At 45.4% G+C, this 19,772-nt stretch overlaps 1 long non-coding RNA gene across 6 annotated transcripts; it reads left to right on the plus strand.

The window, feature by feature from the left end:
• Positions 1–1,308: 1,308 nt before the first annotated feature.
• Positions 1,309–17,144, plus strand: LOC120097448 (uncharacterized). 6 transcript variants are annotated; one of them, XR_010058414.1, is made up of 5 exons: positions 1,309–2,506; positions 3,986–7,741; positions 7,936–8,064; positions 10,526–10,751; positions 14,369–17,144. It is a non-coding gene; the product is annotated as an uncharacterized LOC120097448 (long non-coding RNA). The 6 variants fall into 6 exon arrangements; XR_010058412.1 differs by lacking the exon at positions 14,369–17,144 and having other exon boundaries at positions 3,986–4,345; positions 5,314–7,741; positions 10,526–12,929; XR_010058410.1 differs by lacking the exon at positions 14,369–17,144 and having other exon boundaries at positions 3,986–5,502; positions 7,657–7,741; positions 10,526–12,927.
• The last annotated feature ends 2,628 nt before the right edge of the window (positions 17,145–19,772 follow it).

A 19,772-nucleotide genomic window follows, 5' to 3' on the forward strand; every position in this document is an offset into this window, starting at 1 on the left:
ATACACTCTAAAATATGGACAAAAAAGTATAGTGCGGAAAGATGTAGGAACCAGTAAAACTGTTACAGTTGCCAAGCCTTCTGTGTTGTCTGTGTACTTTCACACAAATGGCAACACAGTAGTCTCAGTTATAGCATCATTACTGTTTATTGTACTATGATGTTATGATGGCTATGTCGTCACTAGGCCATAGGGTTCGTTATACATTCTTTCCACACCACGGCCTGATATGTGGCCCATTGCTGACCCAAACATCATCATGTGACAGTAAAACTGAAAGAAACACGCTAACTAACCAAGGCTATGGTGAGGTACAGTAAAATGGCGGCTAGAAGAGGTTCTGCAGATGGCGCCATCTGCATCAGCCTCCCCCACTCTTCCTACTCCAGGTCAGCCGTGTGACCTTCACTACCCGGGTTCCTTTGACGTTGTCCAAACTTCAGAGAGAGAAAGTGGACGCTGACAAATGTCACTCCTCCCCAGCCTTTTCGCCATTTTTAGAGGTTGCAAATAAGCCTCGTTTTAACTGGGAAGGAGAAAATATCATCAACAAGAAGAACAAAAGAATGGAGATTTCCTAAATCCTGTAGCCTCGGGTCTGGGGCTTGTAGGTCACTGGTGAAGAAAAGCTAGCCTAAAGTGTACACGGCCTAAGATTTTTATCTCCAAGGGTGGGAGTTGGGAGGAGGAATCAAACCTATAGCCCTGCTGGCTGGCTGGCTCAGGACACAGAGAGTATAGCTGAGGAGGTCCCCACCCCCACCCCGTTGCCCCCAGCCTTATTTAGGTTCATGTCAGTCAGACAATTTTCAGGCAGGGGACAGAAACCTGCTGGTGAGAAACTTCTCAAGTGTCACTGCTTGCAAAAGACCGAAGGAAAACAGAAAGCTCAGTTTATTATCCTGCCGGGAAAAGATAACATCGCTTTGCCCTTTTGGTTTGTTTAAGGTTAGGAACTGAGCATTCCTTGAAAGTTGCCTAAAAAGAGATTCTCAAACATTTCGTTCCTAACTGTTCTCATTCAAAAGTGAATCCCATTAATAAAAACCTGATTAATATTATATAAGAAATTATGAGAATGTTCTCAGTTGTGAGAGAAGGCTGGTAACTGATCCCGGACTGATGATAGCTTCAAGTTATGTGTCAACCACGTGGGGTTGTTGAGCTGTCACTACATCTCAGTAAACTTTGCTTTAAACACCGGATTTGAGATTACCTAAGAAATAGGCAACAAAATTAAATCAGTACTTTGACCCCAATAAACACATAGCATTTAATAGACGTGACCTCACTAGCGTCTGCATACTAGAAATACAACATTCGCGAAACTGGATATCTTCAGATCGTACTTCTGCAGGCTGTCTGAGGTTCGCCTAAATCACTACAGTCCAAGGATGCATTACAGAGGCTCAGAAGCAGGATCGAGCTGGCACGTTCTGCACGCAGGAAGGACTCTGCACGTGGATGGGCGTCCTGGTCGGTCTAGCACAGTTGGGGCCCAGGGGACTGGGGCGTGGCCGAGCAGCCTGTCCCTGGCAGTTGAGCCGGCTCAGCTGGGAACTCAACCTAGGGTGGCCAGGGGCGTGGCGAGCCCTCAGTCACGTAGCCCGGTAGCTCTGCGCGCTACCAAGGACTGTGGACTTCGCGAGGTCAGCAATTGATGGTTTAGGGATCATCTGGGTTTTCCTAACCACATTTTATTTGCTCACTTGCTAAAAATTGACAGAAAGCAGGAACCGGCACATTTATACAAGTTGCACGTTTCAAAGGCGAGGGAGCGTCACCGAGGCTGCAGTGTGCTCTGGGACCTGGGATTTCAGTAGCCCTTGGCAGATAAGGAAAAGCTCTAAAAGGATGAGCCGCCCCCCACCCCTACCCGCAGGCACTACGTTCCTGCCTCACAGCCTTAGCCAGTGTTTTGTTTGGTAATTTAAGACTTTGAAGCAAAGTCCGGGAGAAGCCAATTTCTGCCCTTGTGCGTAAACTGGCGTTCCTTAGTGTCAATCACTTGCTCAATCGCTTAGGAGTCCCCACCCCCACCCCCAAACCCCATCAGAGGTGACTACGGCATGTAGTCTGAAGAAGGGTGACTTGCCTAGTCCTTGAAGGTAGCGTTGCTCACTGTGGCTAAGCCTTAAGAAGGCGTGAGCTTCAGGTAGCACCCAAGGTTCAGTTCTGTCTACCCCTGCCACCATGACAGCTCAGGGAACTGCCCTCCCGTGTGGTGAAAGAAAATCGTTCTGTTTGATTTGGTCATTCTTTAAGGGCACAACTCTTCAAAATTCTGCCCACACGTACAGGCTTCCAAGAGGGCAATCGAAAGCAGAGTGTGTTAAATCACCCATGCGGCGCTCACCACCACCATCTGTGCAGTTCCAAACAGAAGAGTGGGGGTGCCTTTGCTCCATTCCTCCATCATAAACATGGCAGCGGAGGGGCTCTCCCCTCCCCGGGGCGCTGTATGAACGACCATAGGTGTCTGCCAGGTTAAAGCTAAAGTTACTGAGTGAGTAGTCCAAGCTTTTAATCCCAGCCACCGTAGCATAGAAAGTTCAGGGAGGTGGGGGGGGGGGGCGTACTGAGGGAGTTCAAGGTTTGTCTGGGTAAATTAGTTAAGAACTTGTCTCAAATAGAAACGGGGTAGAGCTTAGTGGTAGGCGGCCCAGGTAGCATTCAACAGCCCCTAGTTAGCAAAGGAAAGAAAAGACGCAGGGTGTCATGTGGGGGAGGGGTAGCTAAGGCCGGTTCCAATATTGTGCAACTCCTTTCCCAACCCCCACCTCTGAGGCCCACACACCTCAGGGTAGGTGTCATTCTTCCTCTCTGCCTCGTGTTACTTCCCTTATCATCCCTTCCTTGCTGCTGCTTTCCCTAAATACTTACAGAGTGGCTAACACAGCACTAGGGTCGCGCTGTTGGTGGAGGTCAATTTCCCCCTTTGGATCAACAGCTCTTGAAAACAGGAACAGAGCCTCATTCTGTCAAGGTTTAGCAGATATTTAAAGTTCTGCCTGACTGCTGGGGGCTGGGAACAGATTTGAGAAAGGATGTGCTAACCTCTGGAACCCAGGACGGGAAGACAGACAATAAACAAGAGAAAGTAAAAGATGCCCAAGGCTTCTATCTGGGGAACAATGGACAGAGAGGGGGGTTGGGGGGAGCAAGGCAGCTCTCCCAGGGTCAGGGAAGGCCACACAGAGAGAGCTATGCTCTGTCAGTCTGAGAGTAGTGACCCGAGGGAACAGTGGGTATTTGGAGGCCAACCCAGATTAAATGGTGAGGAGTGGGCAGGTTCTGGACCTTCACAGACAGGGAAGCTGATAGGTTTGTTGGTGGGCTGGAGGTGAAGGGTAGGGAAATGAGAGGAGGATCAAGGGTCACTTGGAGGTCTTTGCCTTGAGGAGGAGGGCTGCAGGGGTTGTACATGTGGGGTGTACCTTGGACTGTTAAACTGTTAAGGAAGCTGTGGCTGTGGCACTTAGCCTAGCATTTTGGGTAGTCACCCAAGACTTGACATGAGGGCCAGGCCCAAAATGGCACATGGTAGGATAATGAGAAAAGGGCTAGCTGATTAGACTGACCAATCAAAAGAAATACATTAGCTAAAAAGAGAACCTCAATCACATGGATTTATGAACAAGAGACAGGGCAGAAATGTCAAATGCCCCCACCCCCCTCCTTTCAATTGTGTCCTTTTTTTTTTTTTAATGGGAATGCTCAGCTGGCTAGGACTAATAGGCTTGTAATCTCAGCTACTGAAAATGCTGAGGCAGGAGGACTATGAGTTTGAGGAGTGGCTGGGCTACAGAGTGAGCTCAAGGCCAGCCTGAGAACTTAATGAGACGGGTTCCGAATTAAATTTAATAGGGGCTGAGGATATCCCAACCCCGAGTTTGGTACCCAGCACCCCCCCGGGGGGGTCGGGGAAGAGTCCTTCTCCTTTTCCTTTGTGTCATCCTCCACATCTTTGCCTTTCTCCTCCTAGACAGAGCTGCTGGATGCCAGTGACACGTCATCGTTGGTATTTCCTGAAATGACCAGAGACCAAAGACCCTCAGCCCTGGAAATGTTCCTTGACTTGGGAACAATTCCGGGCCATTTGGTCTAATTATATGAGGATCCTTTTGACCCAGTTATGTCTTTACGCACAACTTACAGGGTGAAGTGTATTTTGGAATTGTTTAATCACACCATGCCTCATTTTCTTTAAAATGAAGGTTTGGCTATTATACCTTTCTCTGAATATCTTTGTTTTAATCTGAGGTAGCAATAAAGCCTTGCGTTTCCAGTATTTGGGAAGCTGAGGTATGGAGATCCAGTGTTTGAAGCCAAATCGAGCTACATGGTAAGTGTTGGGGTTTAAATCTCCGCTCCTGTCTAGACAGAATACACCAAACCAACATGGTTCCACGTGGAGAGGTTTAATGAGAGAAGAGTAGAAGAGGGAAGAAGTAAAAGCCGACGTGAGCACATGGAAGGAAGGGGGATGGGAGAGAAGGGACAAAGAGGAAGAACAGGGAAAAGAAGAGAGCAGAGAGCAGAAAGCAAGAGAGTGAGGAGGGGCCAAGCAGCTCCTTATAGTGTGCCAGGCACAGCTGGCTGTTGCCAGGCAACTATGGGGTGGAGCATACCTGGCTGTTGCCAGGTAGCTGAGGGGGTGGAGCTTAGACAGAATACCAACAGTAAGACTTGGTCATAAAAAGAACCAAAGAAAAACCCTATTTTTATCTTTCCTTATGTGTGTGTGTTTGTGTGGGCTTGCAAAGACCAGAGGTCTACGTCAGCCATCTCTCTCTCATTCTCCACATTGTAGTCTTCTTTGGCATCTGTTTTGTTTTGAGACAGTCTCCTCACTGAACCAGAAGCTCACAGATTTGGCAGGATTCGCTGGTCAGGCAACTGCAGGCATCTCCCATCTTTGCCTGTCCAGCACTAGGAATCTAGATGCACACCGCAATGCATGGTTTTTTTTTTTTTTTTACCTGTGTACATTGAACTGAGCTGAAGTCCTTACGCTTGTGTGGCAGGCATCACCAACGAACCATCTCCCCAGCCCCTATTTTAACATCTGTGCTTGAGATCTCTCCTTGAGTTTCTTAGTTCTTGCCCATTGTTGTTGAACTTCTATGTGTTTCTTTGTCTTCTTCTCTCTCAGAGGTGGTTTCCCTGACCAAGCTTTCCTTACAACCCACTATTTCTAAATGCTCACCTCAGACATGAATACAGTCAGTTCTGGGGATGGAGAATGTGGTGGTTTGAATATGCTTGGCCCAGGAAGTGGCACTATTAGACAGTATAGCTTTGTTGGAATAGGTATGGCCTTGCTAGAGGAAGTGTGTCATTGTGGGCATGGACTTTAAGATCTTCATCTTAGTTGCCTGGAAGGCAGTCTCCTAACAGTCTTCAGATGAAGATGTAGAACTCTCAGCTCCTCCTGCACCATGCCTGCCTGGATGCTGCCACAGTCCTGCCTTGATGATAATGGACTGAACCTCTGAACCTGTAAGTCAGCCCCAATTAAATGTTGTCCTTACAGGAGTTGCCTTGGTCATGGTATCTCTTCACATCAACAAGACCCTAAGTAAGACAGGGAGATAAGCCCTGCCTGGCCTGGCTGCTCTTCTCCAAACCAGCTCTTGCCAGATCTCACATGGAATCTTTTCCGGGATCATTCCAGACATGCTCTCTTTTCAGGGTTGTTCAGCTAGAGCTTCACATACATTGTTCTAGCTGGTTTTGTGTGTCAACTTGAGACAAAGCTAGAGTCATCAGAGAAAAAGGAGACTTAGTTGAGGCTACTATGAGATCCAGCTGTAAGGTATTTTCACAATTAGTGATCAATAGTGGAGGGCCCAGCTCATGGTGGGTGGTGCTATGCCTAGGCTAGTGGCCCTGGGTTCTGTAAGAAAGCAGGCTAAACAAGCCAGGAAAAGCAAGCCCGTATGTGGTACTCCTCCTATGGCCTCTATATCAGCTCCTGCTTCCAGGATCCTGCCCTGCTTTGAGTTCCTTCCTGATGTTCTTGAATAATGAACAGCAGTGTGGAAGTGTAAGCTTAATAAAACCCTTCCCTTCCCAACTTGGTTTTTGGGCATGGTGTTTTGCTGCAGTAATAAAAACCCTAACCAAGACATACATTTAGAGTGTAGAATGTTAGATTAACTATTGTAGAAGAACATGTAACCCTCAAACATTTCAGCACTGAAAACCAAACAAGAACAAAACCCCGTCACTATTTAATATACCTGAGATTCCCTCATGAGCCAACAGTTAAAGCTTAGCCTGTGGTCATTCACTGGGGCTGCAGGATCCTATTCAAAGGTGAGGTATTCATGTGGCTGGTAGGTTGGCAAGGGCTGCACTTGGGAGACCTCAGGGCTGCCAGAATATCTTCATGACAGGGTATAGACCCCTGGAAAGCAAGATGGCGGCAGCTGCTTTGCTCTCTGTAGTTTAGCTTTAGAGTTTACACACCATTATCTCAGCCATTTTCTGTTGCTCACTAAGGACATTAAATAAGGTCTCAGGGGACTGTGGACTTTGGATGTCATTGTCTAAACTGCTCTGACTTATCCAAAACTCATTGCCCTGCCATCCAGGCCATTCTTCTAAGAAGCTTCTTCTCATTGATGAGGTATCTTTCTGCTCCCAGTATCCCTCAGCCATATCCCTACTGTTTATAGACACTACACTGAAGTAATTGGGTCACCATTGCTCTTCTTGAGCTGCCGTGAAGAATAATAATATTTAACTAGAGATCCCAATGTTTAGGGTATAAGCATGAACAGAGTATGGACTCTCAATGGCATTTATACATCAAATATGTGAATAAACAAATGCCATCCCCCACCACCAGCAGGAAACATTTTATAAATCACTCAATGTATATCTGTAATGTCCAACTTGTAAGCCCTACCTGCCCAAGGACCAGGTCACCTCTTGGAATTCTGGGAATTGTAGTTCTTAGAAAATTACAAAGTCTGATGGGAAAGTACAGTGGTTTATAAGTTTGTCTTATATGCCCCTGCAGCACTTGTCTTGGGACTATTTTGGCTGGGGATCATCCCAGGGGACGCTCGTGATCAAGGTCCATCTTCTGTTCAGTATTTAACAAAGCTGACTTTGAATTTGGCCCCAAACGTAGAAAGAATTTTTTCTCTGTCGAATCTTAGGGTTGCAAATCACCTCAGGGTCTCAACTCTCTGCTGCTTGATGTTGATGTTCAGGTTTGAGTTCCTCGATTTCATTTCTTACTCCACCTCACCCACCCCTTTACTCAGGTCACACCCCTCATTGGCCCAGAGATTCCATTCCAGGGATTTACTCCAAGGATGTAATTGCACAGTTGGCGAAGACAGAGCTAATAGCAATGGTCACCACAGTTGTTCATGTTGATAGCTCTGTAAGAAGTATATAAATTCCCCAAAATGGTAATTGGGTCAAAAAAGTTAAGGAATCATGAAACACCACATTAAATAGCTGCTAAAGCATTAATACAGAAATAAATTCGTTGACATAAAAATATGTCACTTGATGTCATAAGAAGTTTCAGAAAGACGTGCAATCTTATATTTAATTGCAGTAAAGTACTTACCATAAAATTTACCTTTTTAATTTAGTTATTATTATCTTTCTATTTTCTTTTCTATTTTTGAGATGAGATCTTGCTATAAAGCTCAGGATGGCCTTGAACTCACAGAACACTTCCGTCAGCTTTCTGAGCGCTGGGATGACAGCTGTGGTAAGACTAACTATCATGACAAACCTTAGTGTGGTGGTTTGAATGAAAATTAACCCCCATAGGTTCGTATCTTTGACTGCTTGGTTCCCAGTTCGTGGAATAGTTTTGGAAGGATTAGGGGGCATGGCCTTGTTGGAGTAATTTTAAGAGTCCACTCCAGACCCCGTCTTCCTTTTTCTGCCTATAACTTGCAGATCTGATGTAAGCTCTCAGCTACTGTTCCAGTGCCTGCCTGCTTGCTGCCATGCTCCCCACCATGATGAGATGGTCATGGACTAACCCTCTTAAACAGGAAGTGACTCCTCAATTAAATGCTTTTTTCTGTAAGTTGCCTTGGCCATGGTGTCTTTTCACTGCAATAGAACATTAACTAAGACATTTGATGTATATATACTAACTCCAGTTACCGTCTCTCACACAGCCAGTCTCCAGAATGTTTTTTTTCTTGCAGCACAGAGTATCCAGACCCACCAAATTCCTTTTTCCTCTCCCTGCAGCCCCTACCTACCACCCCTGTACATTGGTCTACATAAGGCTTGTCATGTTAGTTATCTCAAATAGTGAAATAGTGCAGTTCTTATCCTTTTGTGGCTGGCTTATTTCAATTATCTCAAGTTTCACTGAGGGTTTTCAGAGGCCACAGTCCTCTCCCTTTTCAAGGATGAATAATATTCAAGTGTGTATATATGTGTTCATGTAACAAATTTTATGAATTTATATTAGCCACCATCCATCGATGGATGTTAGGTTTATGCTTTTTCATTTTTACTATCATGAATATAATCCATGTGGTATATACTTCTGTCTCTTCAAGATCTCATTTTTGGTTTCTTGCTTAGCTGTATAGGGTTTCGCTGGGGAGCCCTGGCTGTCCTAGAATGTGCTCTGAAGATCAAGCAGGCCTCAAACTCTCAACTGCTAGGCTAAAGGGCATGCATCACCACCATCCAGCTTCACTTTTTTGAGGACCTCTATGCTATATTGCTATGTGCTTCTTGCTCAGAAATGGTCCCCTGATTCTGCCCTATGATACCCTGACATCATTTTACTATTGGGTCTTTGCCTTTCATTTCTCATTCTCCATTGTGAGACCCTCTTCCCCAGACACCTCTCTCTCCGGTCAGTGTTCACTGTAGTTCAGTGACTTCTCTTGATGTATCTTCTCTCCTTCCATGACTTCATCTGTTTCTACTGTTACTCCAATCTGCATGCTAATTATTTCCACCCAGTGCACACACCTGCTTGGAAACCCTGTCTTATGTATGCTCCCCATTTGTCCTTCTCTATCTACTCTCCACTTTCTAACCTGTCTCTCTGTCTTGGCGTATCAACCATTTATGGACTTCATCGATAGTCTCTCCGACTTCCTGTGATTGTTTCAAACAAGGTCTTAGAGGCTGGAGGCTTGTGATGTTCATAAACTTCTTCTCGGTGGGTCCCCTCAGGTTGGCTGGATCATCCTTCTGAAAGCCACAGATCTCAAGAAGTTGCCATTCCTGTGCCTCTCCCTTCTTCTTTTTCTCTCTCCCTCCCTTTCTTCCCTTTTTCTTTCTTCCAATCTTTAATGCTATCTGTAGAAATGTAGCTCTCCACGGTTCTTGCCTTCACCAAACAACAGTAGCACAGATCCTTTTTAGAACTCTGCTCACATTATTGTAAACCATCCACACATTAAACATTCCTGCCAGGACCCTGACCTGATACCTCCTCTTGCAACACCTTGTCACCTAGTAATGCTTGAACATTACAACCCAATACAGAGCTTCTGAACTTCCTTTGGGCCTTCCTCTTGATTTCTGCTGTCTTCAAAAATGCACCCTGTGACCAATCCAGGTGTGCCTGAGGTCAACATGACTCCTTGGTCTCAGTTGTCCTCACTCTCCACAGTATCTGACACCAAGCCTATAAGTTGAGCTCTGCCTAGATAATCCTTTAGCTCTTAGATTACGCATTACACCTTCCTCTGCCTTGCTTCATTCTACCCTCCTTGCTGCAGTGTGTTTGACTCTCAGGGAAGGAGAACATTGACTGATCTCTCTCAGGAAGTTTGTATTTTACCTCTACGCTTTGTTCCTCTGGTGGAAAGAGTGAGTCTGAAACTATTAGAGATAAGGAGTAGACTTTCTCTCGGTCCTCCACTTTGGATAGCGGTGTTTACCAGCTAATCCAGCACAGCCGACTTACACTTCAAAATCTTAGATCTGCACCCACACTTTCTTTAAAACCTTCTAGGAAAAAAGCCAGGGAGATGTACCCACTCTCTGCACTGGTGAAAATACAGGTTTGCAAAAAGGTTCTCTCTTTCTTTCTTCCTTCCTTTCTTTCTTTCTTTCTTTCTTTCTTTCTTTCTTTCTTTCTTTCTTTCTTTCAAGATTCATTTGTTTTATGTATGTGAGCACACTGTTGCTGTCTTCAGGCACACCAGAAGAGGGCATTGGATCCCATTACGGATGGTTGTGAACCACCTTGTAGTTGCTAGGAATTGAACTCAGGACCTCTGGAACTGCTGAGTCATCTCTCCAGTCCCATTTCTTTTTTAACAAAGCAATCTCACTATATTTCTTATCCCTTGATAGTAAGTGTACAGTATCAAAAGGATACAAATAAATACTTCTGTACCCTACTCCCAAAAGAAGACAACAAAACAAAACAAGACAACAACAGACCCCACCATCTCCAAGTCACTTTCTTGACCATTCTTATTTGGGAACACTTCATAGCAGAGTATTATCATCTCAGTTTAGCAGGTCCTGCCTAACCCAGTATTTCTTGGCTTTGTTTTAGATCCACTCTCTTCTGCATCATCTAACGAAAGGTTCATGTACTCATCAAAGCCAGCAATAATAACCCTCCACCCTCCTGCTCTTCATGGAGTCACCCTGGAGCATGACAAGAATTCTGCAGTACCAGAAGATGAGGTTGATGAGCTTCACCACCACATTCTGCATCTTGTGGCCCTGGTCATGGGACACCATGGTGGAATCTCATCACGAGTTCAGTTCTGTTGTCTGTAAGTTGGAAACTGTAATCCTAGACTGTACATCCATTTCAAATCACCACATGCAGAAGCAGCTCTAAGAGGGTGTGATAGACATACGACAATTGCCAGATTTGTGCCTTACTTATTTGACACAGCCAGTTGCAAGTTTAGGAAAGAAAACAAGAATCACAAAAGACATTTGGAGGCTTGCCTCCTTTTGTATAAAATCTTCATGGTGGATAAAAGAGAATGTAGAGGTGGACCCATCTGTAAGACCTGAACCAGGTGTTAACCTGCTTTCTGCTTATGGAGCTGTTTGAATGAAACCCCTATCATTGTGATGGTGGGCTCAGAGCTGAGGAATCATACCTTGATGATGCAGGCGTCTCCACGACACTGAGAACCAGACGTAGGCCTGCAAGATTTAAGAAGAAACACAGACTCCGGTCATTCGTGTTAAACGAATGCCGTCTGGGCTTTACTGAGATCTCCTTATATACCAGAGGCAAAAGCCGTGGAAAAACAATAAAGCAGGTGAAAATCCCTAACCAGGAAAACAGGAAAAAATCTGTGTGTGGAAAGTCCTGGCCCCAAAACAGGGGCGTAAACAACTTCTTAACAACAGTAAGCTGAAAGGCTCAGTGAGGGGGAAGGGTGCCATGCAAAGTCCAGGTCCAAAATCAGGGGCTGGGGTTGGGGATTTAGCTCAGTGGTAGAGCGCTTGCCTAGCAAGAGCAAGGCCCTAGCAAGGCCCTGGGTTCGGTCCCCAGCTCCGGAAAAAAAAAAAAAAAAAAAAAAAAAGAAACAAAAACAAAATCAGGGGCTTCCCAGGGTGTAAACAACTTCTTGCCATAGTAGGCTAAAAGGCTCAGTGAGGGGGGAGGGAAACACCCCAAGGTAGGGCCCAACAATACCTTGGTCAAGGGTCTTTAAATTGACTCTCTCTGCTGGAAAACTGTAGGCATACATTTTTTGCAACCTCCTTTTAATAAGGGCTCAACCTCTCCTCTAACCCACCACACAGCAGAGGTAATGGAGGAGAAAAGTTTACTAGGAGATGGGGGAAGTGGACCCTTTCAGCAGTAGTTCTCTGGGAACAAGCTCTATCTTCTTTCTCAGCATGTCGGTCCCATAGCAAACACCAGCAGCTGCAGACCGGTCCTCTAGGAAGGCAGATACCACACATTAACTGGCAGCTACAGTGCATTCCTGTAAGCAGGCAGATAACACACATGAACTGGCGGCTACAATCCAGTCCTTTCTGCAGGCAGACACCAGGAACGAACCAGCAACTGTAGTTCAGTTCTGAAGAAACCGCCAGGCTTGCCAACTGGCCTAGGGTAAGGTCTCGGAAGTTACAAGTTGCCGCAGAAACCTCACAAGCAGTTCTTGGCGAGTTTCTCTTGATGATGGTGTTACCACAAGTTGAGCTCAACGACACTGTGTAAGGCGAACCAATACACGTGTGTCTTCTTAGTGAAGAATAGACCAATGCTCAGTGCTTGTCTCCCACTGTCTATGGGGTCACATTATCTTTCATCACAGGTCCTTCCGTGTGTTTGCTATATCCAAGCATCCTTCCTCTGTGTCTGCTTCAGGAAAACATTCTTTCCCATGTCTGCTTTAGCAAGACATTCTTTCCCCTGTGTGCACCAGCAAAACTTCATTTAATGTAACTAAATTTTCAAAGAAACTAGAAGTTTTCACTTCAGAAACTTTAGATGGAACCACACAAAAGGAATCAGTGCCTGTAGGAAAGAGGGAAGATTATGAAGGATGTGGTTAATCCATTCCAGAGAATACTTACTGATGCTATGCCTAACCCATGAGGTTGGATGTCTCTGTTGGTCTTCAGGGTACAGTCTCCAAGAGGGAGTTCCTAATGCCAGTGAAGGAATGTGTTTGCTACCAAGAGCGAGGGGGAAAAGACAAAGAGCAAAGCTTCTTTCTTCCTGGTCCTTCTGTGACCAGAAGGTGTGGCCCCGAGTAAAATCATTTAGAGATATTCATGAATGCTTTGATCGAGTTGGTGACCACTCACCAGACTATAACTCAAATTAGTGCTTTCCTCATGGTTCTGGAACCCATACTACTCCACACCAAATGGTTTGCTCAACACAGTCAGCTTTTGGAGAAACAATTTTTTAAAAAATGTTTAATTTCTTACACTTTATTTATGTGGTATTTTTGAGACAGCCTTTTTCTACATAGTCCTGCCTGTCCTGTCCCAGGCTTTTTTTTTTTTTTTTTTAATCTATTTATGTTCTGTCTCTGTCTCTGTCTCTGTCTCTGTCTCTGTCTCTCTCTCTCTCTCTCTCTCTCTCTCTCTCTCTCTCTGTATATGTGTCTGTGTGCCTGTGCCACCCCCACCCTGCCCCCATGTGGAGGTTGCTGACTACATCATAAGAGCCGGTTGTCTCCTTCCACAATATGGGTTCTAGGGAATGAACTCAGATTGTCAGGTTTGGTGGCAGTAACTTGTCCCCACAAGGTCACCTCATAGGTTCCTGGAGTGACAATTTTAAGCTCCAGAGGCTGAAAATAAAATTAATTTCTTAGGTATGACGGCACACCCCTGTTATGCAGCAGCTCTTGAACACAGAGGCAGAAGAATTGTAAATTCAAGACAGCTGTGCCTCAAAAACCAGAGCAAAACAGTGAAATCTTTCTGTTTGCTGCCCCCCCCCCCATGCCCGTCTTCCTCAATGAGCCATTTACATAGGGAGAGACCTAGGCATGCATCCCTTATGTGACGCACACGCTGGTCCCTCCGTGTCCTTGAGAGTCGTCAAGTCCCATTGAGCCTCTCAAACATTCAAGCTTTCTATTCTGGTTTAGCTGAGGACTCCTGCTTCGACTGGAGCAGTGGCTTAGATAAACTGGGCAAGTACATGCTGGGAGTTCCCAGGGAACGCTTGCTGGATGCTTCCTTCTTTGGTTGTCTAAAGCCAAAGGAAACTGGCCAAGGTGCACAGCCTCAGCCTTTCCTACCTATCTTGCTTCTTTGCTACTAGACAGTTACAAAACAGAAGGTGTTTTGCCTAAAATTAATCAGGCTGATATTAATAGAAGTTATATACAGGCTAATATCTGACCCCCTTTATTTCTCTTGTCTGTGAGTTTTATGATACCGGGAAAATCGAAGGAAAATATTTGAACAGTGAGGGTTTGAGTCACAAAGATTTCCTTTCTCTTATACATGCTGTTGACTTTAAACAGATGGTGTTAATGGGCCTTTCTGATTGCGGGCCTGTTTCAATCTACACCTACCACTGGGTCCATTAGGGATGACTAGCTCATGGGTTTTTTTTTTTTTTGTTTGTTTGTTTGTTTGTTTGTTTGTTTTTCTTTTTCTTTTTTTCGGAGCTGGGGACCGAACCCAGGGCCTTGTGCTTCCTAGGCAAGCGCTCTACCACTGAGCTAAATCCCCAACACGCACACACACACACACACACACACACACACACACACACACACACACACACCCGACTAGCTGAGCAGACAAGAAGGACAGAGGCAAGCTCTGAGCCTCTCCATCACAGGAAGCCAGCGTAACGTAGAGGCTGGCCTTGAACTGGGAACACAGCAAAGAACTGGATAAAAAAAAAGGTCAGTGAGGCTACTTAAAATGTGCCCTGTTCTCCCAGTTTTGCTTTACAGAGCACAAGTCATTTCAAGTTGAAGCATTTCTGGGAAAAAAAATGGATTGAAGAACCTGGACATCTCTCCTGCTGCCTTGAGGTCTTCTCTGTGGTATCCTGGTAGCATTGCAGCCTCTAGCTAGACCAGCCTCCAGAGTATTCTAATCAGGACAAATATTCTTGCCTTGCCTACAGGAGGCAGTGCAGACCTGGGTTAGGGGGTTGTAGAGACTGCAAGCCTTGACTTGATGGCCTTCCTCTTCCTTAATACAATGTATTATTTCCTTGCTCTGTTTTAGAAAAGTCAGCCTAAAAGGGGACCTTATAATAAGTCAGGTGACTGGCAATGAGGTAGCACAGGGGACGTATTGTTTCTCCAGAGATAAAGAAGGAAAAGAAGTCCATCTTTCCTCCTCTGTCATCACCAGCACTCACAGTTGATGGGGACCCTAAGAAGCTGGCATAGTAGGCTTGATTTTGTTTTTTAATCCTTAAAGCTTTTCTTTTGGTTGTTGTTTGTTCTTCCTTGGAGACGGGGTTTCTCTTGTAGCTGTGGCTGTCCTAGAACTCTCTCTGTAGTCCAGGCTAGCCTAGAAATCACAGAACATAGCTGCCTCTGCCTTCCAAGTGCTGGGAATAAAGAAATGTATGTCCACTGCCCAACAATTTTAAAATGTTTTGAGAATTTTATCTACCAGTACTGTAGGTATATCATTTCCTCTCCAACTTCTGTTCCTCCAGCTCCTCCCAACTTCCTCCTATTCCCTCTCAAATGCATGACCTTGTTATTATCATTATGATTATTAACACATAAATATGTATGCAAATATATACATACAACATGCTAAGTCCATTTGTATGTGTTTAAAGGTGACTACTTGGGGACTTGTCCTTGGAGAGGTCTAACTCTCACTCTCTTAGCAGCCATTAGTTAACTGTAGCTCTTCACCTAGTAAAGGGTCCTTTTGAGATTTCCCCATCCACATCAACCCGTGGATTAGTGTCTTGTAGGTCTTGATTAGGCAGCCACCATGTTAGGATTCCATGGGTGCAGCTCCCTGTCACACAGAAGACACTGTAGACTTTGAAAGGAAATTTTCCTAGCAGTCTATTGTAAGGTACTATTTTTCTAGCCAAAGCTGGACCATCTTTATGAGATCAGTGGTGCCTACCTGATCTAAAAGGGTCCATTGGGATGAGGCAAACTTGACATCCTCTCAGAGTATGAGAGGATGGGAAGAGGCATCATTGGACCCTCACAAGGTCTTACAGTCACGGTTCCCTTCCCTTTGTACGCAGTTTTCCCTAATTGGATTCGACTTCATGGTCTGGGATAGATGCTAGAGTATGCATGTTGAAGTTCGATCTGTTCCTGTGTATTGTAATGTTAAGTTCTAAACCCAAAAGTCTAGGCCTCTGAGTGACTTCTCTTGTTCACAAGCTTCTGTCGTGCAAACCTTGTTCCTTGATTTAAAACTATTGGCTAAATAAAATTGGCTACAGCTAATTACTGGAGGGATTAGAGATTTGGAGTGACCTGGTTGGGAGAAGAAGAGGAGGAAGAGAGGGAGGGAGGAGGAGGCCACCATGAGACGAGATGGACCATGAGCACGTGACCAGGAGAAACAGCAAGTGTCTGGGATACACCGCTGGGGAGGTAGCCAGGCCAGCAGTTAGAAGAGTAGATTACGGATTATCTCCTAATCGTTGTCAAAACCAAATAAAAATAACCATAGTCTCAGTCTCGCTTATTTGTAAGCTAGTTAGGGGTAAGCTTACAGGTAAGCCTACACCCCTAAGTTGGGTAAGATGAGGGAAGAAGGCTTCATCTATGGAGCCACTGGGAAGAGTAATGGCCCATCAGAACAGAAATCTTCCAGTGTTCCTGCATCAGGGTCACCTGCACATCTACTAAGGATCATGCAAGATCTTTGAGTGCGCCTAATAAATCCACTGTTTCCCCCAGTGTGAACTGTGTTGGAGACAAACCAGTTGGCTGTTGGGAGTCTTATGAAAGAGAGGTAAACTCTTCCTAGTGAGAAAACACATCCTTGTGGGGCAACACATCCTTGCACCGAAACCTGCTGAGTTATAGGAATTAGCTATAAGGAAACATACAAAGCCCATAAAGTCACCATGGAGCTTCAGTGAGGCATAGAAGAGAAAACCAAAGGGAGAACACCACTGGAAAGGCAAGCGAAGGCTGAAGGCAAGCACCACTCGGCCTGAAGAAAAAGACCAGCCTCAAAAGCAAATACCAGCAGGGCTGTGGGTGAGCCTTAGATAGAGCATTTCCCAAGTGCGAGCAAGACGTAGATTTAACCCCTAGTGCTGAAGGGGTAAAAAGGCTTGGCATAGTGTTGTATGACTATAATCCCTATCCTCAAGGTTCGAGGTAGGAAGATACTAAGTTTGAGGCTAGCCTGGGCTACAAAGACCAAATCTCAAACAAAAGAAAACAACTAGAATGTAAACAAACAAACAAAAAGATTAGCCTGGAAAATGGAATCTTGCTGCCAAGAACATTTCCTCTGCCTCGAAGAACAACGCCATCTTGCTGAGGTAAAGAGAGAATGAAAACAAGCCAGAAATTAATTCTAAAGAGTCTTTTCTTCCTCTCCTCTCCTCTCCTCTCTACTTCTCCCCTCCCTTCCCCTCCCTTCCCCTCCCCTCCCCTCCTCTCCTCTCCTTTTTCTGAGACAGAGTCTCTGTATGTAGCTTTGGCTGTCCTAGAAATCTCTGTGTAGATCCAGTTGGCCTAGAACTCACAGAGACCCACCTACCTCTGCCTCCTGAGTGCTGGCATTAAAGGCATGTACCACTACATCCAGCCAGAGAAAGTTTGTTGAGTAAGTGTGTGTGTGTGTGTGTGTGTGTGTGTGTGTGTGTGTGTGTGTGTGTTTTGTTATTGTTGAACTTACACCTGTCAGGTTTGGTCTAGATCATGGGTTGGGTGAATCCTTGTCTACGTGAAACATATGAGTGTGTTCTACAAGTGTTCTTGTTCTACCCATAAGCAACAGGGATAGACAGTGTCCCACCAGCATCATGTTCTATGCATCACCACAGGAGCAATGGCATTTCACACACAAATAACTCCACCTCTCCTTTCCTCTTTCTACCCCTAGCCCCAGACAGGACAGGCAGCAGTTAGGGAGCAGAGCTCAGGAACGGTGGTGTGAGGGAGGGATCTGGGGAGAATTCTATACGTAAGGGCCACTTCAAAAAGGACAGACAGGGGAGACTTGTGACCAAGGTACTTAGGACGTGGAGGAGACAGTCTGCTGCCTGAGGCTTGGTAGCTGTAGGAGAAGGAAGCAGGACCGCAATCAGAAAGGTCCATTAGCACCATCTGGTTAAAGTCCCAGGCGTGAAAGAGCAGAAGGCAGATCTCTGTGGTTCAAACCCTCGCTGTTCAAAGATCTTCCCAGGATGGTAAACCTCACAGAGAAGAGAAGTAAAGGGCAAGAGATTAGCCCATGTGTAACTTCTATTGTGTAATATCAGCCCCGATTCTTTTCAGACAAAAAAAAACTCTTCTGTTTTGTAACTGTCCATCCAGGCCTCCGTAGAGGGTAGCAAGCACTGCTAACACTCGGTAGGAAAGGCTGAGGCTGTGCATTGTGGACAAGTTCCTTTGGCTCTGGACAACCCAAGAAGGAAGCATCCTCTGGCAAGTTTGCCAGGAACTCCCAGCATGCACTTGTACTACTTATCTGAGCCGCTGTTCCGGGAGAAATGGGTGGGACAGTTTTGTAACTCTTTGAAAAGATGCCTGAGGCTGTCCTCCGGCCTCACAGTCATAGGCACCTGCCTACATGAATGTGTGTGCACAATGGGAAAAAGTGGAGGACAAACTTTTGTTAATTAAAATGAATTCACAGGGCCAGTGAAATGGCTCAATGCACAAGAGTACTTCCTGCCAAGTAGGTCTGATTCCAATCCCTAGGATGTGTGGTAAACAGAGTACATACTCCACAAGTTGTCCTTTGACCTCCACGTGCATGCTCGCCTCCCCCCACACACTAAAATAATGTAATCAAAAATATCTTTGTTAAGTGTGTGGTGGTGGCACATGCCTTTGATCCCAGCACTAGGGAAGCAGAGGCAGGTGGATCTCTATGAGTTGGGGGCCAGCTTGGGCTACAGAGTGAGTTCCAGGATAGCCAAGAACAGGCAGAGAAACCCCGTCTTGAAACAAACAACAAACAAACGATTGCTTTATTAAATCTCCACTTTTGAGTACATTTTTAACTGATATTCCATGTGACCACAGGGCACCTCCATGGCGAACACTCCTGTTGGAGCACAAGGCGTGCTTGTTTGCACGAGGAAAACACTTGCAGTTGAGTTTTGTGCCAAGTGAGCTCCTGTTTGCTTTTTATGGGTTGGCAACTTCTTGAGGACAAAAGAGGCTTTAGTGACTGAGACTTAGATGTTCTGCTGACAATTTCTCCCAGGAGAAATGTGAGCTTGTCACCCCAACTATAAGGCCAGGTGGAACTGGTAGACTAAGATTACATTTGAACTGGGGAGAACATTTTAAGTATAGAAAACTTGGGGCTCAAGAGACAAGGGGGCTCAGCTCTTCAGAGTAGTTCGACTCCAAACACCCACATTGGGTGGCTAATTCTCAATGGCTCCAGGGGATCCAATGTCCTCCCGTGGCCTCTCTAAGTAGCCCCACCCCCAACCCCAGCACACACAGCATTTTTAAAGCATGAAAACACTTATCCCACAAGAGATCCAGACTATCCCCATGGGATTCTCGGTGACACTAATACGTGTGGTCTTTGCTATCACACAGTGTGAGATGCTCTACTCTAGATGTGAATGCAGACAATGCAATCTTGAGACCAGAGCAGCAATGGTTGCTAAGATCCTCACAGATGGGTCCCACTAGCATTCTCTCATGGAAGGGAAGGAGGACCATGGGGTAGCACATAAGAAGCACAGGAGTAGCTCATAAGCCCCACGGGAGGTGTCAAAAGACACAGGAGAGTCATGGCTCCTGGAGGATGTATAGACAATTAAGAGCTATTGGGAGAAAAAGACTTTTTTATTTTGGTGACTATCACCTATGCTGTAGGACAGAGGTTCTCAACCTTCCTAGTGCTATGACCCTTTAATACAATGTCTCATGTTGTGGTGACCCCGACCATAACATTATTTCCCTTGCGTCATTTTGCTACTGTTATGAAGTGTTATGTAGATAGCCAATGTGTGATCCCAAAGGAGTCGTAAGCACAGGTTGAGAACCACTGCTGTAAGGCCTCTTCATCCACACTCTTATAAATAACTTCTATTAGGCCCATCGGTTCACCTCAGTAGACGTGGATGGAATTGTTTATTTGGTCATTTGGTTGGCCATTGGTACCCTCTCTGTGGTGAATAGACATTTGTTCACATC

The sequence above is a fragment of the Rattus norvegicus genome, chromosome 16, assembly GCF_036323735.1.
Source record: "Rattus norvegicus strain BN/NHsdMcwi chromosome 16, GRCr8, whole genome shotgun sequence".
NCBI lineage: Eukaryota > Metazoa > Chordata > Mammalia > Rodentia > Muridae > Rattus > Rattus norvegicus.